Here is a 23,349-nt window from a genome sequence, read left to right on the forward strand (position 1 = left end):
ATATTTGGGCTGTCTAATGCAGTAACCACTCATGACGTGTGGGGAATGAGAACATGAAATGCAAGGCACTAAAGGGCTGGATTCTTAAATTCCATATAATTTCAATAAATTAAAATGTAAATCTCCACATCTGGTTAAGGTCTAGTGAATTACCACAGCTGTTACATGCTGGGGAGCATTCTGTGCACTACTAGGCAGAAGCACATTTTATTTACAAATAGGTAAGTAAAAAATGGCTGTAGTAAGTATGCAGTAGAATATTAGTTTAAAAGTTGGAGGGAGAAAGGAATAGCACAATGTATGAAACAAATTTTGCAACTACATGGTCTGAAGTTTAATTTCGATACAGCTAATTTAGTAATAGTCAATTATGTTTTATGGATGAAGTTGATATTATTATTGACCTGATGCTTCATAAGGCAGATTTACTATAACAATTTCTACATCATTCTTAATCTGTACCATTTAATGTTTTTATAAAAGTAATACATATTAATTTATTTTCAATGCATATTTGAACAGAAGATGAAGGAAGGAGGAAAGGACCAAAGGATGACTCCACATGGTCAGATGCAGCTAAAGCTGGAGATATCTGAGTCTGGGGAGTGGGGTACATAAATCTGGCTCCTAAGGAATGGGCAAACCCTGGACTATTGAGTCTATGGGTCATAATGATATGTGTGTGTGTGTGTGTGTGTGTGTGTGTGTGTGTTATTGCATTAGGATGTCTATACGCATGTATATATACATACATAAATGACTTTTTAAAGATTTACCTCTGAGTTTACATTTTTATCAGTGCTCCTTTTCAGGCTTCAAGACAGGGTGTGCATTAATTAAAGACAACTATGAACATTTACAAATCAGCTGCACGTTTCAGGGCCATGGCTGTCTGTTTCCTTCATGTACACTTACTGTTGAGAAGAATTGTGTTCACTAAACAAGGAAGCAAAGATGATGTCACATCTAAGCTGCAAACACATTTCCGTGATTCCACATTATTACACTGCATTTAACTTTTGATTCAGGAGAAGAAAAGTGAAAACTTTTCCCCTGTATTTTGCTTTATTAGTAACAACTAAAGCGTCTTTATTTAAGAAGAGAATGTCTTTCTGTGAAGATTGTTTAATTGAACTCTGCTAAGCATGCAGGCCACAAATTTCACCTGTTCTAAATAAATTAGATATGAAGTATATAAAGTGCCTTTCATATTGAAATTTTAGTCTTGATGCTTCCTGTAAAGCATGGTCATGACTTTATCTATCATGTCTTGCAATATGTCAACATTTCATCTCTGTGATAGAGATTAACAGCACCAATCAGAAAGACAAACCTCAGAGCAATATCAGCCTTTCCACGGCCCTGTCTTCTATCCTTCTCTACATAGGAGTCACAGAATGGAGGGAATGGCAGACAATCATTTTTTTAGAGTTTCTGGAATCCCCTATCCTTAAATACCTTTCGATTAAACTTTTCTTTGTATTTTATAGCTATTTCCCAACACAATATGGCAAAAGGGTAACTTTTTAAAATTAGCATTGAAAAATATGTTTCAAAAGCATTGAAATAGCTAATTCATCATCTTAGCTCTGGAATGTTAATGGCTGGAAACAACACAATTTAGCACCATCTGTCTCACTTGTCTCTCCTTCCTTCCACTCTGTCTCACAGATGATGTGAACAGCAGTTTTAATGAAAGTCAGACTACACATATAATATCGAGTGATGGTCCTTGGTTTTTGACGGCACAGAGAAACAAAATCTATCTAAAATAAATATTCAGTGTCATTTTTTGTAAGCCAGTAGTCTTCAGACAAGCAGGAATTATTTTTTCATCAGTACCGATAAGTTATATTGTTTAAATCCATCAATTTAATGAGTACAAGGTAAACTAAATACTGACACTCCAGTGCTCACAAACATAAGACAACTTTTACTGTCTTTAATGGATGAATTTTCATCACTTGACAATAATATGGTTTCATTAATTCAGAGGTTTTAATAATAGTATAAGACCTTTGAATATTCATGTGGTTGTAACATATCTGCTATAGGTATTTATTCCATTATCCAATTACTAAAGAGAATTTTGAATTTGTTTCTTTAGGGCTAGGAAGGTAGCTCATAGATAAAACAGTTTCTCTAGCTAAGGCAAATGCCAGGTGCATGACATTCCCAAGCTCATTTAGTGAATCAGGGTTGTTGGAAAAATTGCTAGGCAGGAAGAATAGCCAATTCAGAGAGTGCTGAGTTCAATGAGAGCTCATGCCTCAAAAAATAAACTGTTGAGCTATGGAAGAAAACATGCAATGGCAACCTGCATTTTCCAAATAGTATTTGTGCAGACATGTACATGTACATCCAATATATGTGTGCCCATACACATGTGAACAGACATACACAACAGCTCACCCACCATATACGCATGCAGAGAAATTAGCTTTAGTCATATCCTATTGATTTTTGAGAGGCAATTGATTACAGAATGTTGATTTTATACTAGTAAATTTCTTAGCCCTATGATGAATTCTAAGAATTATACATGGCTTATTTTGGATATCAACTTCAAATCTCTCAATGCTGTTTATACCGCTTGAGTTGTCAAGTGGAGAAAATCTCTTTTCGTTCTTAAGCTTATTTCAGAAATAATTATGAAGCTCTAAAATTTTAATTAAGTTCTCCATGTATTAGTTAACCAAATTATATATTTCTTCTGCTTTAATTTATTGTGGCAGCATGAACTAACTAGCATTCTAATTTTACAAAATTGTAATACAACATGGCCACGGTATGATTTTTATACATTACAAGATTTATCATAAAAATCCTTTAGGTATTAAATTGACTATTCTTATGATATAGTAACCCACAAATTTTCTTGAAGTGCTAAACTTCTCAAGGCTTTTGTTATTTTATTGTATTTTGTCTTCTCTTGTTACACTTTGAAAATGTATATGAAGGACTAGAGTTGTTTAGCCTTTAAATGAAGACACGAATCTGAAATTAAACTGGGAAATTTGAAAATGTTATTAGATATCATTGATAAAAACATTTTATACCTCTAGTCTTTTAGCGATGTATGTCTTTAGTAAGAATGTGAGGGTTTAATATGGCATATAATTACTACACATCAACAGGACTCAATTATCAATAAGTATGATTTCTAGTATGAGGATCAAATCATAACTCATCCCCTCTCAGTTCCAGAATCTTCTGACAATAGCTCTTTGTTGGTTATGATTATTTAACTTAACTTCATTTATTTCTCATATAAAGCATATAAAATTATGCTTTTCACATGTACATGAATATGTAGGATATAGGTTACATTTCTTAATGGACTGCTTCTTTCACTATCTGGACCCATCCCCAAGCTAAGCAAATTGCTAAATTTCTTACTGTGGCAAAAAGTATTCCATTTTCATCTTCTGTCTTCAGGTGAGTCTGCCACCTCGGCAGAAATACCCTTCAGGAAACATCTTCTGTGCCAATTTAGGATCAGTGGGACTCTACAAATAGTAAAGCCTGCACTTGGTTGCTGTGTTCCCCAGTGTGTACACTCTTTCAGCAACAAATGTTACTACATGTGTTAGCTCAGGTGCTTACTTTTGATGTGCATGTGTGTGCACACATGCCTAGATATGTGATGGAGGAATTTTACTGTGTCATCACCCTGTCATATTGGAAAACCATCCTGGGGGATTTAGATTAGATTTTGATTCTAGGCTAAAAGTCATGCTCACCTAGTGTTTTCTCTATGCTAGTGACAAACATTTTATATTAATCTCACTTTGTAAACTATCATGATGATGAGATTTTGAGTTGGAAGTCAACTAGTTCAGCATCAGCAGACCCCTGAAATATTTTTTCTTTGCTCTAGCCCTGTGTGATATTTTCAGCAATCCCTGGGACTTGAGGGATTACAATCTGTATGCTTTAGTTTACTGTCACTTGCATACTGAGACTACACAAATCCAAACATTACTGGAAAAATTCTTTCCCTGGGATGACTTGATCTTGGTTTTCTGCATTTCATCTAATTTTTCCTTCAGAGGTATTTTCAAACCTCAGTTGAATTTTCCAGGTTTGTAAAAGAACAATAATGTCACTTAAGACAATCTTATATATCAGATATTTATATTATGATTCATAACAGTAGCAAAATTACAGTTATGAAGTAACAACAAAAATATTGTATGGTTGGGGTTATCAGACATGTATTATCTGCTCTCAGTTTACTCCTTGGCATGCTCTGTTTGTGTTAATGGCAAATTGTTTTTAGTCATTTGCTCATTTGACACAGGTTATGATTAGGTAGCTGAGGCTGTCCTTTTTATCAAGGATTCTCTTGTCTTTGCCTCTTCTTTTGCCAATCTCGGGATTCCTAGTCTGTACCACCAGGCTAATTTTGATGTTATAATTCTTTAATAGTCTATCAGCCTTAAGAGCATGGAATTGCTAATTTTACTTAATAATGCTGTTTTCAGTGCAAAGGTATGTTCATATACTTTGCCAGCCATATAGAAGCAAATCGAACTGACAGGATACCATGAAGGCAGCCTGAACATTGGAAGCAACTCTAACAGGATGGTCCAGAGCAGCCAACCCTAGTCCTGAATTTGACACATGGTTCTTGACACATAAAGCTGCCATCATCATGCATTCATTTGGGAAATAACTGAACTTCCCCCATGCAAAGGCACAAAGGCTGACTTAAGCCAAGATAGGTATTCCCTAAATAGCTGTGCTTCCATTATGGGAAGCAGTCAGACAAACAAACAGAAAAACAAGTGCAATTCTAAATGTAGTATTATGTAAGAGGCGAAAGATAAAGAAACACTACAAGGAGAAAAACTATGACTACATTTTTTTAAATGTTATATAGTAAGTGGCTGTTTGAAGCGGATATATTCAGAAAGTTTAGTAGGAAGCATATGCCAGAACATAGAACATCGGAAAAGGCGATCCAAAGACAGATAAAAGAATGCTGAATATAAAGTCTTTTCTATGATGTCATGAAAAGGCTAAAGGCAACTAAAATGTCAGGCAATTTTTGTTAGTGTAGAATTGTAGCATAATAAACAAGTTAGTCTGGGACTATAACAGGAAAATAGATTTTAGGGGTAAAGAGCTAGAAATCAAGAAAGCTGACACTTGGGCAATCCACTAGAGCAGTGGTTCTCAACCTTCCTAATACATGTTTTCATGTTGTGATAACCTCCAGACATACATTATTTTTGTTGTTGCTTCATAAAGGTAATTTTGCTACTGTTAAGAATCATAATATCTGATATACAGGATTGTCTTAAGTGACCCCTTTGAAAGAGTCATTTGGCCCACAAAGGGGGGAAACTTACGTGTTGAAACTACTGGACAAGAGACATGATGTTAGTTTTACCACTCACCAGTAGAAATTGTTAGAAATGGTAGGTTTAAGAGGCACAATTTGCCTTGAGGTGTCCCTCAGAGCTGGTGGCTTCTGGGAGAGGTAGAGTCACTTACATGTGGGGATGTGGGGATATAGTCACATCCAGACTAAAATAGGCAGCTCTAATTGAACTCAGTAGATTAATTAGTTAACTACCTTTAAAGGGAGACCATGAAGTTAAGAGGAAGATGTGATGGAATTTCTGGGAGAGATGGAGGTAATAGGTTACGATCACAAAAGTTTGCAAAATGACATGATAGTCTCAAAGAAAACAAAATGCATATTTTGAAAGCTGTTTGCAAAGACAAATAAACAACATGGTGCATCATATTTTAAGCAGATCTGACGTGGATCTATTATTGTGAGACATGGAACCATCTTAGGAGATTCTGAAGAATCCCGAACCAGAAATAAGGAGGTAGTCAGTCGAAGAAAGGGCAGAGTGAACTTGGAAAAGATTGAGGTGGAATGAAAAATAAGCTGTCTAATTAAAACCTGAAGTCACAGAGATTAAAAAAAAAATACTAGCGAGTCCGTGGAAGATAAGCTTGATAAGTTTCTCCACACCAGGAAAGTCATGTAAATTAAAAGAAAGAACAGTGTCAGCAAGACTGAAACTAGTGTAGGAGTTTAATGTAACAACAGTCTGAACTCTGGAAGTAGGCAAGGGAACCTCTAAAAAAAAAAAAGACACAGATAATAAAATACAAACAAAAGCAGTGCAATGATTGTGTTAATGTGCCCTTAAAGATTGCTAAATGCTAATGTGGTAAAGGCGTGGAATACTATTGGAAAACAGTGACACTTTCCAGAGATGGGAACGGGCCACAGACTTTAGGTAGTCTCATTGGGTTTGTACGCTTGAAAAGGATTAAGCAATCTGAAACCCTTCTTCATCTACGGTTTCCTGTAGTTGACTCTGTGTTAGCCATGAGTACACCCACTAGAAACCGAACGGTGGGCTATTTGGACCAGATCTAATACCTCCAAAATTGTGAGCCAAAGTAGATTCTTATCTTTGTAACCTAACTCCCGCAGGCATTTCATTAAGGGAAAATTAATGAACACAAACATGGACTCGTGTAGATGTAGAAAAAAATTATACATATCCAATTAAGAAAATTTATGTTCCCACAAAAAATTTAAACTTTGAATGGCCTAAGATTTATTTTCCATGATAATAGAGACCAAAAAAGAGGGAGGAAATTGAAGCATTCAGATAACTATCCATTCTATAATCAAAAAGAAGCATTTTAACACAGAGTTTGTCTGTGACTGATGACTGCAAGAAAGCGAAAAATTAAAGAGAGGTAACAATGAATGCTGATATGAAATAAATTGCTTTAATACATGACTTTCAGGTAACAAGACCACATTATAAAACTAGCAAAAATGAGACATGGGTAACCTGCTTGAGAATTACTGTGCATCATGGCATATGAGGCATGGCAAATTATGGTTTGGGATAAATTTAAATGATTCACTTCAGGCTCAGTGTTCCCTCTTTCTAAATATGGCAATTATATTAATCAGCTCTCATTATAAACATGTAGTGCTATCGTTTGACTCCATATGTAAGTCATTTCCAGTCAATGATTCCTGTCAGGAAACATGGGGATTTCTGAGCTATAGAACAAAGAAGAATTTATTCATGTATTTATTGATAAGGCAATTTCTGCTATCTGGAAATTGAGAAGAACGCAGCACAGAATTGTGTATTGATTTTAATTTCCATACAAGAAGTAATAATATGTTGGGGTAGGTGGAGCTTGTCTTTTACTCCTGAAATAAAATTGGTTTATATGAATTCATGTTTATATTGAAGGAGTGATCAATATTATATGTAAAAGTGGGGGGTTGCAGAGGAAAGCAATTAATAAAAGTGTATGTAACAAGACTGAAACACTCTTTGCTACATGTTATCAGAGAAAGAAATGCAAGTGTAATCTAAGCATTTATACATTCAATGAGATCCTTGAAGGACAAGTTGGATTTGCTTCCTCATATAGAGTTGGCAAAGGTTAAAGATATAACCTAACTTCTCACTACATTGATACAAAGCACAAATAAAATGGCAAATTTATAGGTAAATAAAAACGTTTGATATTTAAACAAAATGAATAAAATATGATTCCCCACTAAGGACTTTGGGTAAATATTTCACTATTTGTGTGACCTTAGAGAGACACTGAAAATGAGGTGAAGAAATATGGTATATTAGAAGAAAGTCAGGTAGGTTTATTGAACAATATCAAGGAAATAAGAAAGTTGTATGGAAAGATAGCCACTCAACCATAAGGCCATTGGAGATGATGAGAAAGAGTCATGGAGTTGGAAGTGGATGGTCAGCCATGTCAAAATTTGGACAGAAATCATAACTAAAAGAATATCCAAATTAAGAAAGAATAACACAAAAATTAAAATTGTAGATCATGGAAACCATTGCAACCTTAGGGGAACATCTTGGCAGTGTAGCGGTGCCAGCCAGCTAGAAGATGATTCAGGTGGTGGAGAGGGCAGAGGTCTGGTTCTGCAGGTATATCCGGGGAGGTGGGCATGGGCAGGACAGTAGAATTGAGTGACTATAGAGGGTAAAGGAAAGACCTTTGAGTCTTGTGTTTTTAACAATAGGAAAATTTCACTTTTGAACCAGGAAAACAATGGGAACTGGCGTTGAGAAGATGAATGCAAGAAACCACACACGATATGAGCGCCGTTGCCACTCCTCCATTCTCCCTCAATTGATCCCATTCTTCGGACCGCGTGGCAGCTCTTACTTCGAAGAAATATGAAGAGTATCTCTTGAACTGAACCTAATGTAAAGGTAAGGATCAAAGTTCCAAAAGCTGGTTTAACAGGAGGTAATGCAAACCAAAATTTACAAAATGGAGTGGGGCAAGAACCCTAAAAACAGGACTGAACCAGAATGCAATTATTTTTTGTTGTTACCTTTAAGGTATTTTTGAAACTGTTCCATCTGACCATACTCCCATCAGATTCCTCTTAAGAATCACAAAATCACCCTCTATTAAAAAGCCTTCCAGGGTTGATTTATGTCAAGATGTACTCCAAAATTATATTTTCTACTTAACTATATTTGAAAGCAAATTGCTTGTTTTTCCTTTACTTTTCTGTTATCAAAAATACTTTGTACTTCCATTATCCTAATCTCTTGATATTACCCTCCTTGTGCTGTTTTCCCCAATGGCATTTTAGTAATGCCCTGACTCATAATGGAACGAAACTCTAGTCATGCTCTTAGATCTAAGAGCATATGCTATTAATGTCTAAAATTGTCTACGCAATCAGGTTCTTGGGAAGGCTGAATCCCTGACTTTAAAAGCTCTTATGTGCCCTGCATCAATGCTTTACAGAGCCTTCAAACTATTCCAAGCAACCACTAATCTGGGAAGCTCAAATGGAGAAGATGAAAACACATACCAATCTTTTACAATGTGTACCCATCTTTAAACTGTTGAAATTCAGTGACTAAAGGCAATGGCTAAGGAAAAACGGAAGGACACATAGCATGAAGAGAGGTCATTTCTAGAGGCAATGAACCAGCGAGTTATAAATCCAAATTTAAAATTGCATATATTAAAGTTGGTCACACTTACCTTTGTAATCCAGAATAGAAAAAGAGCCTCAAACTGAGTGATTATGGAAATATGACAGAAATTGAAATGTATAGCTAGAAACTGATAGCATTGTTTGTGCTGGATAATACCATGTCAGTTTGACACAAGCTAGAGTCATCTGAAAAGAGGGAATCATGATTGAAAAAAGGTCTCCATAATATCTGTCTCTAAAGCATTTTTTCATTTGGATGGTGCCATTCCTGGACTGGTGGTCCTGGGTTCTGTAAGAAAGCAGACTGAGAAAGTTACAGAAAGCAAGTCAGTAAGCTTACAATGGGCTTATTTATAGATTATTTTATAATCTTTTACCAGTACAAAATTTAGCGTTATGGCTAAAAAGCTACAGTGCAGGTGGAAGGGGAAGCTGAACTGATTTCATTGGCTAAATGGAAAACAGGAGACAAGGAACAATAACATGGGAAACTGATAATAAATAGAAAAATATATAGCCATGGCAGACTTAAAATAACAATTAATATATTATCTGAAACACATGAATAAGCTATTTTTTATGAAGGAGGGATTTCCAAACTACATAAAACAATTATATTTTTAGATATTGTTATTCCTAAATAATATACCTTAAACTTTAAGAACATCAGAAGTCAAAGGAAAAAGAAGAGAAAACAGATGTATTATCCTTATCAAACAAATAAGGAAGGAGGCCTGGAGGAGCATGGCTGGCTAACTGAAGGCTCTTCCTATGGAAGGACTTCGTATAGTTCTGTGGAACCCCAGTTAGTCTCTAAGAGAGAATTGCCATTAGAGAGTGTGGTTGAGGTCTTGTTGACGTCTTCCTATTCATGAGACCTCTCTTGCATGCCCTTCAGCCATGGTGCTTTCTGCCTTTCGACCCCTACAAGTGGCTGAACCCATGAGTCTGCTTTCATCACTTCTGAACTTGCTAATTTAATTTTTTGCTTTTCATTTGATCATGCTTTCAATTATAAAACACCTTGACCTTTTATATAACTGTGGTCCCATGAATACCATTTAACTTCTCTGGATCGCAGATTTCTCAGCTGTTATATGAATTTAAAAGGTAGTTCTTTTAGAGGGATAATTAAAGGATGAAACAATTGAGTAAGGCCCTGGCACGCTGCTCAGCATTTGGCTCCATTATAACTATTTATGGTTCCCTATTTTAATGTGTAGCTTCTACTTGCAAATTGTTTCCCACTTTGTCTCTTAGCCACTCATGAACCTGCCTAGGACATTGCAACTATTTTTGATTAGCAGTCTTCAATGACCTTATTGTCTTTTGTCTTCTATTCTTGATTTCTACAGTGTTTTGCTTGGGGGATGGGAGCCTGAATAAATATTGTGGCAATAGATAGACCAATCCGAAACTGGTTATTTTCTTCAGAGGTGTAAATTGGTGACTTAGTACCCGAATCAGATGTTTTGATTTGTTGTGCTAACAGCTAATCAAGATAAGGGGGCATCAGGTCATTTTCTATTTAGGTTAGTTTGGGTTACAGCAAAGACATATTTCATGGTCCTAAACGTCCTGTAACTTTGACTGTTTGTTTACTAAGTGAATAGAAGGGTTTGAGTAAGAATAGTGAACTGTATTATAAAACCAATCCACAGAACTGTGCACTCCATCCCATTAACTATACACATTATCCTAAGATAAGGCACTTCTCAAAAGTTACCTTGTTTGTGATACAAGAAAAAATAGACAAAGATAGAAAGTAACAACACCAACACCAACAACAAAAACAAAGCCTTAAACAAAGTAACATCCATCAGGACCTTAAACACATTGATATTGCTGCTTCTTTCATTCTAAATTACATTTAAGGAGCAGAAGACTAAGACAGTGTTACCTTTTAAAATGTTTTGCTTGATCCTTTAAAAGAGGTTCCAATGAGCATGTACTTGACAGTTTCCTTCTTAGGCCATTTTCATACATCCATTGTGGATTATAAACACAAAGTTTTTCAGTTAATATCACAGATGGGTGCTGTCATTTGTCATGATTTGTCTTTTTTGATTACTTTAACCAGAAGACCTAAAGGAAATATTTTCATTGAGTTAAGTTTAATTGAAGAATTTGAGTTATAGCCACGAAAGGACAGATTTTGGCAAACGGCTTAAATACTCTCAGAATCTCTCATCACATCCTGAATTCTAATTAGGCAAATAGAAATTGGTCCGTCAGAGCACTCTGCCCCAAAAACAAACTCCGTGTCTAAAATGAAAAGGAACAAACGCCAGCAAAGCTGAGACATGAGGGTTTATGGTAAGAAAGTCTTCCTTAAAGAAATAGTGCTTTTCATGTTGTTCTGTGTTTCTCCCCAACCAAAGAAAATAATTAGAACTATTTTTCAAAGGTGAAAAGTAAAAATGTCCATATATGAATGCTATGGGTATGTACATATATATGCATCTACACACATATGTGTATATATGTATGTGTGTGTATGCATGCATGTATGTATGTATGTATGGGAATGATCAAGTTACCAGTTTTTTATCTTAGAAATACTAATAGGGCTTATCATGATAAAAAGTAAAAATTGTATAGGACTTTATTTAGCAATGATCCTCAATATTGTGTTTTGTTTTTGTGTTGCTTTTCATTACATTTATATCTGTGCTGTTTTGTCATTTTTGTCATAAAGGTGTCTGTCATGCATGTTTTAGCTCTCTACTGTTGTACCAGTTTTGTGATCTTCCTGTTGAGACTACCTCACACATGTTTTAGGCTCTATGTAAATTTTATGACGCTTCATACATTTTATAAGGATGAACAGACAATCGACACACTCAGACCTGATCATGTATCTTCCCAGCTATGCTCTGCCTAACACAATGCCATCCACATAAGGATTCAGTGAGTGGCTTAAAGGAGAGCTGATGTGATAGAACCATCCATGTCTAAACATAGATTTGGAGGGCAGCTGAAATAATGCAGAGCTTATTTGGAGTCAGTAAATAAGAACAATGGCTTAGAAACTCTGACAAGAAAATATTACTCAGTGCTGATAAAGGGCAGATAGGCTTAATTCTACAAATGTCGGTAACCTTGCTTTGAACTGAGTTAAAAGACATAATGTTCTAAGTGAGCCACTCACTGCTTCAGCAGAAAGTTGAGATTTAAGAGTCTGTTTATTTAGCAACCTGTGATGGCATAGGCTTTTACTCCCAGTACTCAGAAGGTAGAGGCAGACAAGTCTGTCAATTTGAAGCCAGCCTGGTCTACAGAGCAAGTTCCAGGGCAGCCAGGGTTACACAGAGATATCCTGTCTTGAAAACAAAACAACAAAATAAACAAACCAAAAATCTCCAAAACAACAAAAAACAAATAAGAATAAAAAATAGTTATTAATTTTTACTACAAAAATTCTTTTCCATATAAATGACAATATTTGATGTTTAAAACAAACATAGAGAAGTTGTCTTTTGTGGTTTTAGAGGAATAATCTCTCAGGATCCATGTATACTCAGGAAACACCCAAGTCAAAATCAAATTCTATTATGTATTTTTATTACATTGCTCTATTAATGTTATTTACACAAAAATGATTGTACAGAAAATATATCCCTGTCACCTACTATACTGGTGACTAATACATAAACTAGAGAAATTCTGTACTATTTCCAGATATCTGTTATTGAGCAAATCAATGTGTAGTTATTCTAGTTAAGTGAAGTTTAATATTTTGAAGCATAAAGAAATAAGTAGGGATGCTCAATAAATCCAAGAGCCATGCTATTCACTGGTACAAAGTCACCTATAAAGGGAAAATGGTCAAATATTGTCCAATAGCTCATTGCCATGCCATATAGTTTCTCAGTAATTTGTGACATGAATATCAGCTGAGAATCTGGTCTCATGTGGATGCACTGGAGGGTATCCTATTTTCAAAAACATTAATTTGGAATGTAAATATACTAATGAATATGCAGTTTGAAAACTGAAATGATCATTTATTTCTGAAGCCTTGTTTCATTTCAGTCTTTAAAGAGGAACAAAATTAGGACCAATGTCTATTACCTTCTGTTAGGCGATGGAGGATAAGGGATCACATGATTCGTGGAAAGCCATTACGCATACTCAGTGCAAATTACTCAAGAATCAACAGGGTTAGCGTCTACATAGGCCATCATTGCCTCTCTGCACATTTGGGAGTATGAGGTCCCCATTTTGAGGACTTTATAATAATACACCATTAATACCAAGAATGGCATTTCAAATCATTTAGGTGATGAATACGGACTTACAGAAATCACAAGAAAGTTTCTTAACCCTTGCAAATGAGGTCAAGTCTTACAAAGTTTAAGCAAACAAATGCTACAGAGCTTACGTCATATCCAGAACTTGAACTCTGCACATTTAGTACCACGTTCATGTAATTTACCCTTAGTGGTGTCTCCATTCCCTAAAAGTTTTCAAACATATCCAAGAAATAAATTTGGGTAAGTATATATGGATGTTACTAATTTAGAAGCATCAATGAGCTCCTCATCTCCTATTGTATACAGATTATTTTTCCATTTGTTTTATTGCATGCTATTTATTGATAAGAATGGCTGGTCATTCTGAGAAGTACTAGTATGGATTGCGGAATAATCACATAAAATTAGTGTTTCTAGAACATTTGGTTCAGTGGGAAGAGACAAATTCTAAAAATAGATCAAATAATAAATAAATGAATATTCAAGAGCATTGGAGAAGACAAGGATATGCAGGGATGCATTTTAGAATAGAGGGGGTGGATGAAGAACTTACGAAAGCAAATACTAAGCAATGTAAACAAGAGAAAAAGCCTTGGCATTATCTGACAGGTGACAAGTAGCGACTGCAAGCTGCTGTCTGAAGTAGGCAATCAAGGATGTGTTTGTGCTGGGGCAGAAGAATAGTGACCATCGCAGGACAGAGAAAGAATGGGACCATAGTAGATTGAGATGGGAGCATCTGTATGCCTTAAAACAGAGGATTAAAATGATGTAGGATATTTTGGGGGGAAATCACTGCTTATCAAAAAAAATAAAAATACTAAAATGACAGGATAAGTGGCGGAGAGGCAGAAGGCCATAACAAGATCAATGACAGAGAAGTGATTTTCTTGTTGTTCTCATGAAGAGATGGTAATGACCTAGAGAGAATCACACAGATGCATGGCGTGAGTCTGAACATGTTTGAAGGGTGGATAGAGAAGAGTAATTTGGGGTAGTAGAATATACATTGAATTAATAGCGATGATACCCACTCTAAAAAGTTAATAGAGATGGTCATTTATGCAATAAGAAAAACTTATTAAAAAGAGAAGAGATTGAGGGAGGCAAGAAAGATGTCAACAAAGCTGTAAAATGTTCATTGTTTATTTTTACAACATAGGTTTATATATGTGTAATATGTCAAGAACACAGTACCTCCTGGTCGTTGCAAAGATCATTATCAAGAAGGTTACTCAATATACGTATCTGGTTTATAAATAGATACATGAAATCTTAGAACGTGAAGCTGGCTTTTTAGTCATAAAAAAGGGAAGAAGGAGTTTGAAATTTAGAAAACTAGGGTAGAGGATTGGGGAGAGCTTGGGGGAACGGGGTAATTGAGATGGAGAAAGGGTGGATATGGGAGCAGGGAAGAAGTTATCCTAACCAAGGGAGCCATTTTAGGGTTGGCAAGCGTCAGTTTGTGGCACTGTTTTGTAGACTCTTAGAGGTGAAATACTAGTTCTTTATGGACAGGCCTGCAGAGGTGATGGTTGGTTCTCGGTTCCAGTAACATTGTGGTGGTTCCTTTAGCACAATGGCGTGAACAGACTTCCCCAAATGCTTCTGCAATCATGAACTGGGCTCCCTCAATGTGCACACTTTCCCGACATCATTGTCTGCCACCCTCTGAAACTTTGAACTAAAGTAACGTTTTCCTGCAGTGAGTTCTTTCTGTGGAGCCTTGCTAGTGCTGGGCACAAAAGTGACTGATGAGATTGGTGGTATGCACTGTAATGCCAGCTACTCAACAGGCTGAGGCAGAGGGATTGCGAGTTCATTGTTTCCCTGGGATATAGTGCGTGTGCAAGGGCAGCTTGGGAAATTTATTGCAATTATGTCTCAAAATAAAATTTAAATTCAGGCATGAGATTTTAGTTCCAAATTAGAGCACTTGCTTAGCAGGTCCATGACCCTCACTTCAATTCTAAGTACCATAGAAAAGTAGTAATGTTTCTAGTTTACAAAAGGAAGAATAATTTATTTAATGTAATAGTTTCATACTTTGATCACTATTAATTTGGAGAACTGTTTAGTTTTTATTAGGTATAAAAAGGTTCACACCGTAAATGTGTACTTAATATACTTGACTACATTTATGTAAAGTTTTACTTTATTATTAAATAGAAATTAAGTCGAAACAAAGAAGCAGTATTTTCGGAAATACATTCTGAGGAAAGAGGTCTGGGTATTTCTCAATGATTAAAATTGCATTTGCTCTCACTAGGTAAAAATAAAAGTTGAAAGGAAAGAAATGTGTATATATTATATTTGTTCCTTATATTTGGTACTAGTGGTCTCTGAAAAGAGCATCAGATCCCCAGGAGCTGATGCTATAGGCTCTTGTGCACCTCCTGGTGCGGATGCAGGAATCCAGTTCACATCCTCTGCAGCAGCAATTTGCATGCTTCCAACCCTGTCCTAAAACAGCCGGTCTTTCCTAATTGCATGTGTAAAATTTTCAGTTCCCGTATTTACGACAGTACAGTTCACACTCTGAAACAATTTAGACTTGAATTTTCTGTCTCTATTATTTCTGCATTCCATTGGCTGCCTGAGTCTAGTTCCACGCAAAAGACTCCCAGATGTCATTACTTTGTTGTAACAAGCAAGGGAGAAAGGAATGTCTTAAATTAATTCTTTAGACCACACTTACACCAGATTTTATTTTCTTTTTGCATCCTTTTCTGCCTGTGGTATTAGTGTGGTCCTTAAATCAGGCCTGGAGCTATTCATTGCTAAATGATTCATCAGTGACAGAATTTATTGCGTTTCTTACTAAAAAATTTATTTTTGCTTAAGGAAAAAAATTAGAAATTATCTTTTGAAATGTTGTATCACAGGGAAAAACAGCAAAAGCAAGTTTTGTAACATTATTTATAAATAGGTAAAAATGCACCAAATTTTTTAAAATTTTATTACTCTATAATTGCAATTTTTCCCCCTTCCTTTTCCTCCCTCCAATGAAGGAATTTGAAAGAGTTTCCCATATCCAGTCACTATGCTCTTAGATAACACTGAATCTTCCTGTGAATTCTAATAAAAACGTTTCTTTGAGCTTATTCTATTGGAGTACGTTGGATCCTTTAGGCCATATTATTTAGTATCTGCCGGTGTTGGAACTGAATCTACTTATGTTAGTTTAGGAAGAATTCTTCACTTCCTGGGTTTCACCAAGCTATCTTCTGATGGAATCCTCATAGGTCCCTTCACGTAGCAAGTCTGCACTTACTTTACTTGGGATACTTGCTTTCTCTTTTTTTGTATTTAGTTAGCATTGAGGCTATCTCTAACCTGAGATTGCTTATTGCCCCACTGAAAAAGTTTCTAAATTAAATCTATTTTGGCATCTTGCTCTCTTTCTGATATTTCTTTGATAATCCAAATAATTTTTTGAAATTGTCCCTAAACACAGCAGTTTGTTGAAAATGCAGATATTTTAAGTGTATGTATTCTTAAGTTTAAAGAGCAAACACTTTTAAGTTTCTACTGAGTTGTTTGCTATTTCAAAACATATTCTCTTTCAAAATAATTGTATAAATTTTCTTTTAGATATTTCTCTGTTTGAAAAAAAATCAACATAATAGAGGGACACATATACTCTAACTTGTTTTATATTCTGTTTTTGTTTCTGTCTTGTGTTTTAAGCCAAACTCTGGTAAAGCATGGGTAATTCTTTCACACGTCTTGTACATAGGCTCTGCTAAATGTCTATAAATGTAATAGAAATGGGTTATCAACATTTCAGCCTCTGGGTGCTCAGCATACATCAATTGTTTACAGAGTTAAACCGGGCAACAAGAATTTAAAGCCTCTTGAAATCATTCCATGATTAGACTTCCTTGAGTTCCATGTCACCCAGAAAATTCTCCCTGAACGACCCATTTTAATCTCTTCCTCTGGTCCTGTTCAAGAAAAGCAAAAATAGAAACCTCGTGGAGTGCAGTGTTGATGTGAACCACATTGTTTAAAAGAGGATACCTGGAAATGGCCACATAGTACAAACATTCACCCGGACCAGATTCACAATACCAATTGTTTGCCTCAACGTCCTGTGCTTTTTATAAAGCATTTCCAGTGACTACATTCTCAAGAGAATATAGGGTTATTGCTCTAAACGATAACCATGTGGAGTAAATAAAAGCTGATTTAAACCTTTTCACACAGCCAATACAGGAAGATCATTAATGATTAGGTCTATGTAGGGGTTAAATCTGATAGCACCAAAAACTCTTCTCTTGATAAAAATCATAAGCACGAAATGGATATCCATGATATTTTGAGATATACTTTAAACATTTGTTGTGTGCTTATTGGTTTTAGACTATGTAAAGAAAATAATGACGAGTTGATACGATGTCTCAGCTTTGCCTTGTGAGTATAATAGGGCGAGCTGAGTTCAGAGAAACCATGGATCACCTACTCTTTTTAATTTTAGGTTCATCTTTGGACTTTGAGGGCTGTGGGAAATAAAGCAAAAGGCAATACCATCCATGTGATCCTTTCCCCTTATTCAGCTGCTATTTTAAAAAGAGCATCAACATTTTTTTCTAGTTGTCTCTGATTGCAACTCAGTACTAGTTAAAGCACCATCATTCTCTTTCCAGCTTTTGTCAGTATGATTCTGCTGTCCTTTTATTTATTTTTTAATATTTTGTCCATAGGTAAAGCAAATGTATAGAGGGACACACAAGGGTCAGAAAAGTTTAAGCAAAAAGTGGGAGTGGGATGGAGGAAATGAAGTTTGAAGAAATTAGTCTATCTGAAGACCCATATGAAGGGCATATAAAAAAGCCACATAGAAACGAATTTTAACCCAATTAAGTAATCTAATTGGGGCAATAGTAGAACAGAGGTTTGTGAGAGAAGAAGGTGGGTATGGTGGCTTGTGGGTTAAATGGTGATGAGAGGGGTTGGAGGTTTGTATTGAGTGAGGAGGAGGTGGGGAATGGACTAAACGAATAAAAAATGTAACGTGTAAGAGAACCAACATGGAGACCCAAGACCCTCTAGTGTGTGTGTGTGTGTACATATATATGTATGTGTATTTATGTATAATTACCAATCTGCCAGGGAAAAAATACGCCCACTGGAGCAACATCACACAAATGTTAGAGGTCAAACTAACTACCTTCTGTTGAGATTTTTGACCTGCTCAACAGGAAAGAATTCAAACTTCATACTGAAATACTAGTCAAAGATAATCACTGAGAAGTATTCTGCCTCTTAAGTCCGTAGAATCCTGAGATTATAGTCTTGTATCACTATGCCTAGGATCAGTTAGAATGCTTGGCTATAATAATAGCTACTGGCTTTGACTATGTGTACTTTTAATGTTCTTTCTTGTTCAAAGCCAAGTCTTGTAAAACAAAAAGAATTTTTAGACAACCCATTTCTGGTGAATTGTTAAATAACAAGTAAGGTTATTCTGAATAATTCTGGGGCAATGTTGAAGCCCACATTAGAAGAGTTAAAATTATTGTATCAATTGGAAGTGAACTATCCATTAAATCTTTGAAACCAGTTCTTGTAAGCAACTTCTGCAGGAGGACGTACAAAGCAGCAACCTCCACAGGAACAGGCCTCTTTTCTGGCTGCCAAATTCGGTTGCTTTTCCCTGTTCCAGGAGAGGATTGTGATCTGCGAGTCTACCGCTAAATAAATAAACCTCTATTATACTCTATTCTTAGCTAATGTGGGATTTCTTTTGAGCATCCTTCTTCAAATGAGATAACCCAGATCCACAAAGACAAATATAATATGTACTCACTCATAAGTGGATTTTAGACATAAAGCAAAGAAAAAACAACCTACAATTGACAATCTCAGAGAACCTAGACAACAATGAGGACCCTAGGCGAGACATACAAGGATTTAATCTACATGGGAACTAGAAAAAGACAAGATCTCCTGAGTAAACTAGAAGTGTGGAGACCATAGGAGAGGGAAGAAGGGGAGGGGAGAGGAAGAAAGAGGAGTGGAGAAAAATATATAGCTCAATAAAAACAATTTTAAGAAATCTTCGAAAACAATAGTAAATTGCAAATATATTAGTATAAATTTCTAATTCTAAAAGTACTTGTACAGAAAAAAACTGAATTGGACAAATACCATAACATTGAATCACAAGATGAAAATTGCCAAATAAAGAGACTAATCTTATATTCCCTAAGGCATAAACAACAAAAAACAAACTTTGATTTCTAGTCATGAGTTTTTATTTTTTATTTCTTTTTGTACAACCGTTATGTACACTCACAAACATATGCACTAGCGTAATACACATATACATAAATACCCCCCCCACACACACACACAGTTAATTGAGAGACTCTCCCACAAGTCGTGAACATTACGAAAATTGTCTTTCCAAACTGGAAATAGCTTATGGAAAAGTTTGACTAGAAATATATTTTGGTTTCCTATGCACTGGGTTCCAGTGTATATATCTTTACTACATATGCACGTGATATGTTCATGGTATGTGGAAAATATAAAGAAAAAATAAATGTCTGCACATTTTACTTCATGTTAATACTTTGGTTCTCTTGTTCTTTTGTAAGCCATTTTTGCTATGTGTCTGTGTTTTTCAGACATCTGTGAGAGTACAACCATAGCTTCCCATTATTAGGTAGTCCCTCCTAAAGAAAAGATGCTAGAAGGCCTACCAATTTGGAAAGTAGTTTCGGCAATGTCACTATTTGTTCTTGTTTTGTCTCATTCGTGGGTTAAAAGAGAAAAAATTTCTCTTAGCAGAAATGCTTCATGGAAAGAGATTGACTACAGTCATACATGATTGGATCGATGCACACCTGCTAGAATGTTTAATCTTCAGGAGCAAGGACCACACTGAACCACAGTGAAACTTAGGAATAAGTCTTACAGTCAGTGCTTACGGGAAGATGTGTACATCCTTCATGGTGTTCATCACCGCTCTGACACACCAGTGCTTGGGGCAACTATAAAAAGCAGCATATCTTATGGAAAAATGGGATGAGCATTAAACTCTTTATGCAATATTTAGACATTGTCAAAGAGGAAAAAAGAAAAGACTATGTTTTATTGAATAAACCATTCAAGATCACAGGAGAAATTTGTGTCTGGACGCCAGATATCCCAACATCAAAACATGATTTCATACTTTTTCTTATTTCAGGTTTAATTTATCAATTTTTATATATAAATAGAGTCTACCAGCATAAGAGAAACTGATTTGAAAACAAATATTATTAATTTAACATAAACTCAAAAATGACTATTATTGAGGACATATATTTTAATAGAGAAAGGAAATTAATATAAAGTATTATCTTTGTGCCTACTACTAAGAGTTTCCAGAGCATTGGGAAATATGTTAGAAAGTTATTTTGGTATCTCAGTCTTCTCTATTTTATTTCTTTGCTTCCCAATCACTATAAGGTAAAGGGCTTGTGCTTAAGCCGTGATGTGTTGTCTGGCAGGATGGCCCAAAAGCAATAGAACCAAGAAATCACAAATTAAAATCTTCACAACTGTGGGCCAATATCAATCTTCCAAAGATGTTTACCTAAGATATTTTGTTGCATTAATAAAAATCTTCCTAACAGAGGTAGAGGCATCTAATCAACCAGAGTCTAGCTCCAGGCATTTATTTCCTGTGTCAAGCTTTATCTCACATCCTTTATGATACTTGCATCCCCATCAATCAGACCTTCCTCTACCACTTAATCCACCATCTGTTTACCCCGTGAATCTTCCCTCTGTGCATAATAAGTCCAGAGTTCCTTGGTGCATCGTAAAGAATAACAGGAATCATGACTACACTATGTCATGAATAAGATATCTAGGACAGGGTACTGAATTTTGTCACCGTAAAATGTTTTTCTATCACCTCTATCATAAATAGTACCTTTCATAAAATCAGTGTTTGGCAAGCTGATGAAAACTTTGCACTTAGAGAAGAAAATAATATTTTTCTTGCAAGAATCAAGGTATAGCATCCCAACATTGTTTTGCTAGAAGGCTCAAGCATCCCTGACTCCTGAGCTAAAAATCAAAAGATACGCTATTTCCACACAGCTGTGTACTTCAAGACAGCAGAGTGGAAAGGTCAGGAGTGTTGCCTTCACTAACATGTCTCTACGAGCAAGATTAGAATTCAGTGCTCACTGTCTGTTCTTTCTCAAAATAGAATAGAAGTAAAGCCCAGGCTTTAAAGCAAAGACACAAGAGATTCCCAATTTTTCCACTGGGGGAGGAGGCAGTTGTAATCTAATTAGTCTTTTTGCTTTAATGTCTTCAGAGCATGTAGCAGGAGGCTGCTTGTTTTGTTCCCAGATGCTCAGCCCTGAAAAAATCACACAGAAACTGTATTAATTAAATCGCTGCTTGACCCATTAGCTCTATCTTCTTATTGGTTAATCTCTTACATATTAATTTAACCCATATTTTATTAATCTGTGTATTACCCCGTGGCTAAGGCTTACCAGTTAAAGTTCCCAGCATCTATCTCTGGTGGCTCCTTAGCGTCTCTTTGACTCCACCCTCTTTCTCCCAGCATATAGCTTAGCCTTTCTCACCTAGTTTTGTTCTTCCCTGCCATAGGCTCAAAGCAGTTCTTTATTCATTAACCAACAAAAGCAACACACAGACAGAAGGACCTCCCTCTCTCACCAAGAGCAGCTGAGAAATCAAGTATTCATGGAAAGGAAACATATCAATGGTCAAAATTTCAGTGGTAAAAGTTGTTACAAACACTGCAATGCTTCAGGGGATGAAAAGATAATAAAACATTAAATTCTCCAATATGTCTGACTTACTCATCCACAAACACGCAGAGTAACAACAGACAAACCTGAAGGATGAACTTCTATCTTACTTCAACTGTGATTGTTAAGGGATATTTTTTTCCTTTCCTTTTCCTGTCCCCTGTCCTCTGACAAATGTTTATTAAGTGAGGAAAACTATGTACACATGGAATTATTTATCCTTTTTGTGATCAAGTCCAGGGGTGTATATTAATAGATCTGACAGAGGAAGCACATATTACAAGAGAGCCATTACAAATTCCATGAAGATGGAGGAGGTTGGATTCACCCACAGTTTCTTTTGATGGGAGCCACGATTTTCAGAGTTGCTTGTTACTAGATAGGACTGACCAATAATACACACCTGTTTTCTTGCTTTTCTAAAAATTTATTCTGCCTGAGTGCCCAATGATTTGAACATTTTATTTTTATTTTATATATATATATATATATATATATATATATATATATATACACACACACACACATATATGGTATAACTTTGTGAACACCTGAGGTTATTTAATATTTTATGCTTTTTAAATCAATGCAGAGACTTTAGATCTGTATTGAATTTGCATATGCAATAATGACAGATGGGCTCACCTTTCTGGTCTGCATGATCTCTGTACTTCTCCATGACACATAGAAATCAGTCCATGCACACACCTTAACCTCTCGGTGATCAAGGTGGATTGCAAACAATTGTCCAACTCGTCTGGCACTCTCTCAGTCTCCTAGCAAAATGTTTCTAACCCTTTTTCAGAAAAGTTGAGGCCCCTGGAAGATCCAATCCACACTCCACTGACCTCTGAACAGGTTTTCACTCTTCTCTTAACTCAAGTTGTAAAAAAATAGAATTCTCTTTTCTCTAGAACTTTACTCTTTATTCAGATTTTCTTTATTATGTATCACATAATTTTCTAGCTTTCCATACCATGTTAGAGTAACATTTGATTACAGATAGCTAACTGGTAGCATATTATTTCAGCTCCTGCCCTTCCCTCAGCTCAGGGAGGAGCTGACAGCAGCAAGCACAAACAGCTGCAGAAAATAAGGATGTCTTCCCAGGAATGTGGGATTGAAAAGTTGGCTCTTCTGTGGTGGTCATGTCTTTGGGCGGCTGTGGTAACAGCACCATTTTGTCCTTCCCTTCTTGCTTCTTTGTTCTTATTCCTCTCCTCCTCTCTTTCCTACATTTTCTCTGCCTTTTCATTCTGTCCTCTTTCCTTTTCTTTTTCTTCATCTTTTTCTCTGCTTTCTCCCA

General features: G+C 35.9%; 1 long non-coding RNA gene across 1 annotated transcript in view; it reads left to right on the forward strand.

Moving 5' to 3' along the window:
* LOC142838584 (uncharacterized) overlaps positions 1-23,349 on the forward strand; it is a 188,160-nt gene that overhangs the window by 37,002 nt on the left and 127,809 nt on the right. The window contains exon 2 of the long non-coding RNA XR_012908600.1: positions 8,082-8,252. This is a non-coding gene — a long non-coding RNA (uncharacterized LOC142838584). The remainder of the gene's footprint in view (positions 1-8,081; positions 8,253-23,349) is intronic.

This window comes from Microtus pennsylvanicus, chromosome 20 (assembly GCF_037038515.1).
Source record: "Microtus pennsylvanicus isolate mMicPen1 chromosome 20, mMicPen1.hap1, whole genome shotgun sequence".
Lineage (NCBI taxonomy): Eukaryota > Metazoa > Chordata > Mammalia > Rodentia > Cricetidae > Microtus > Microtus pennsylvanicus.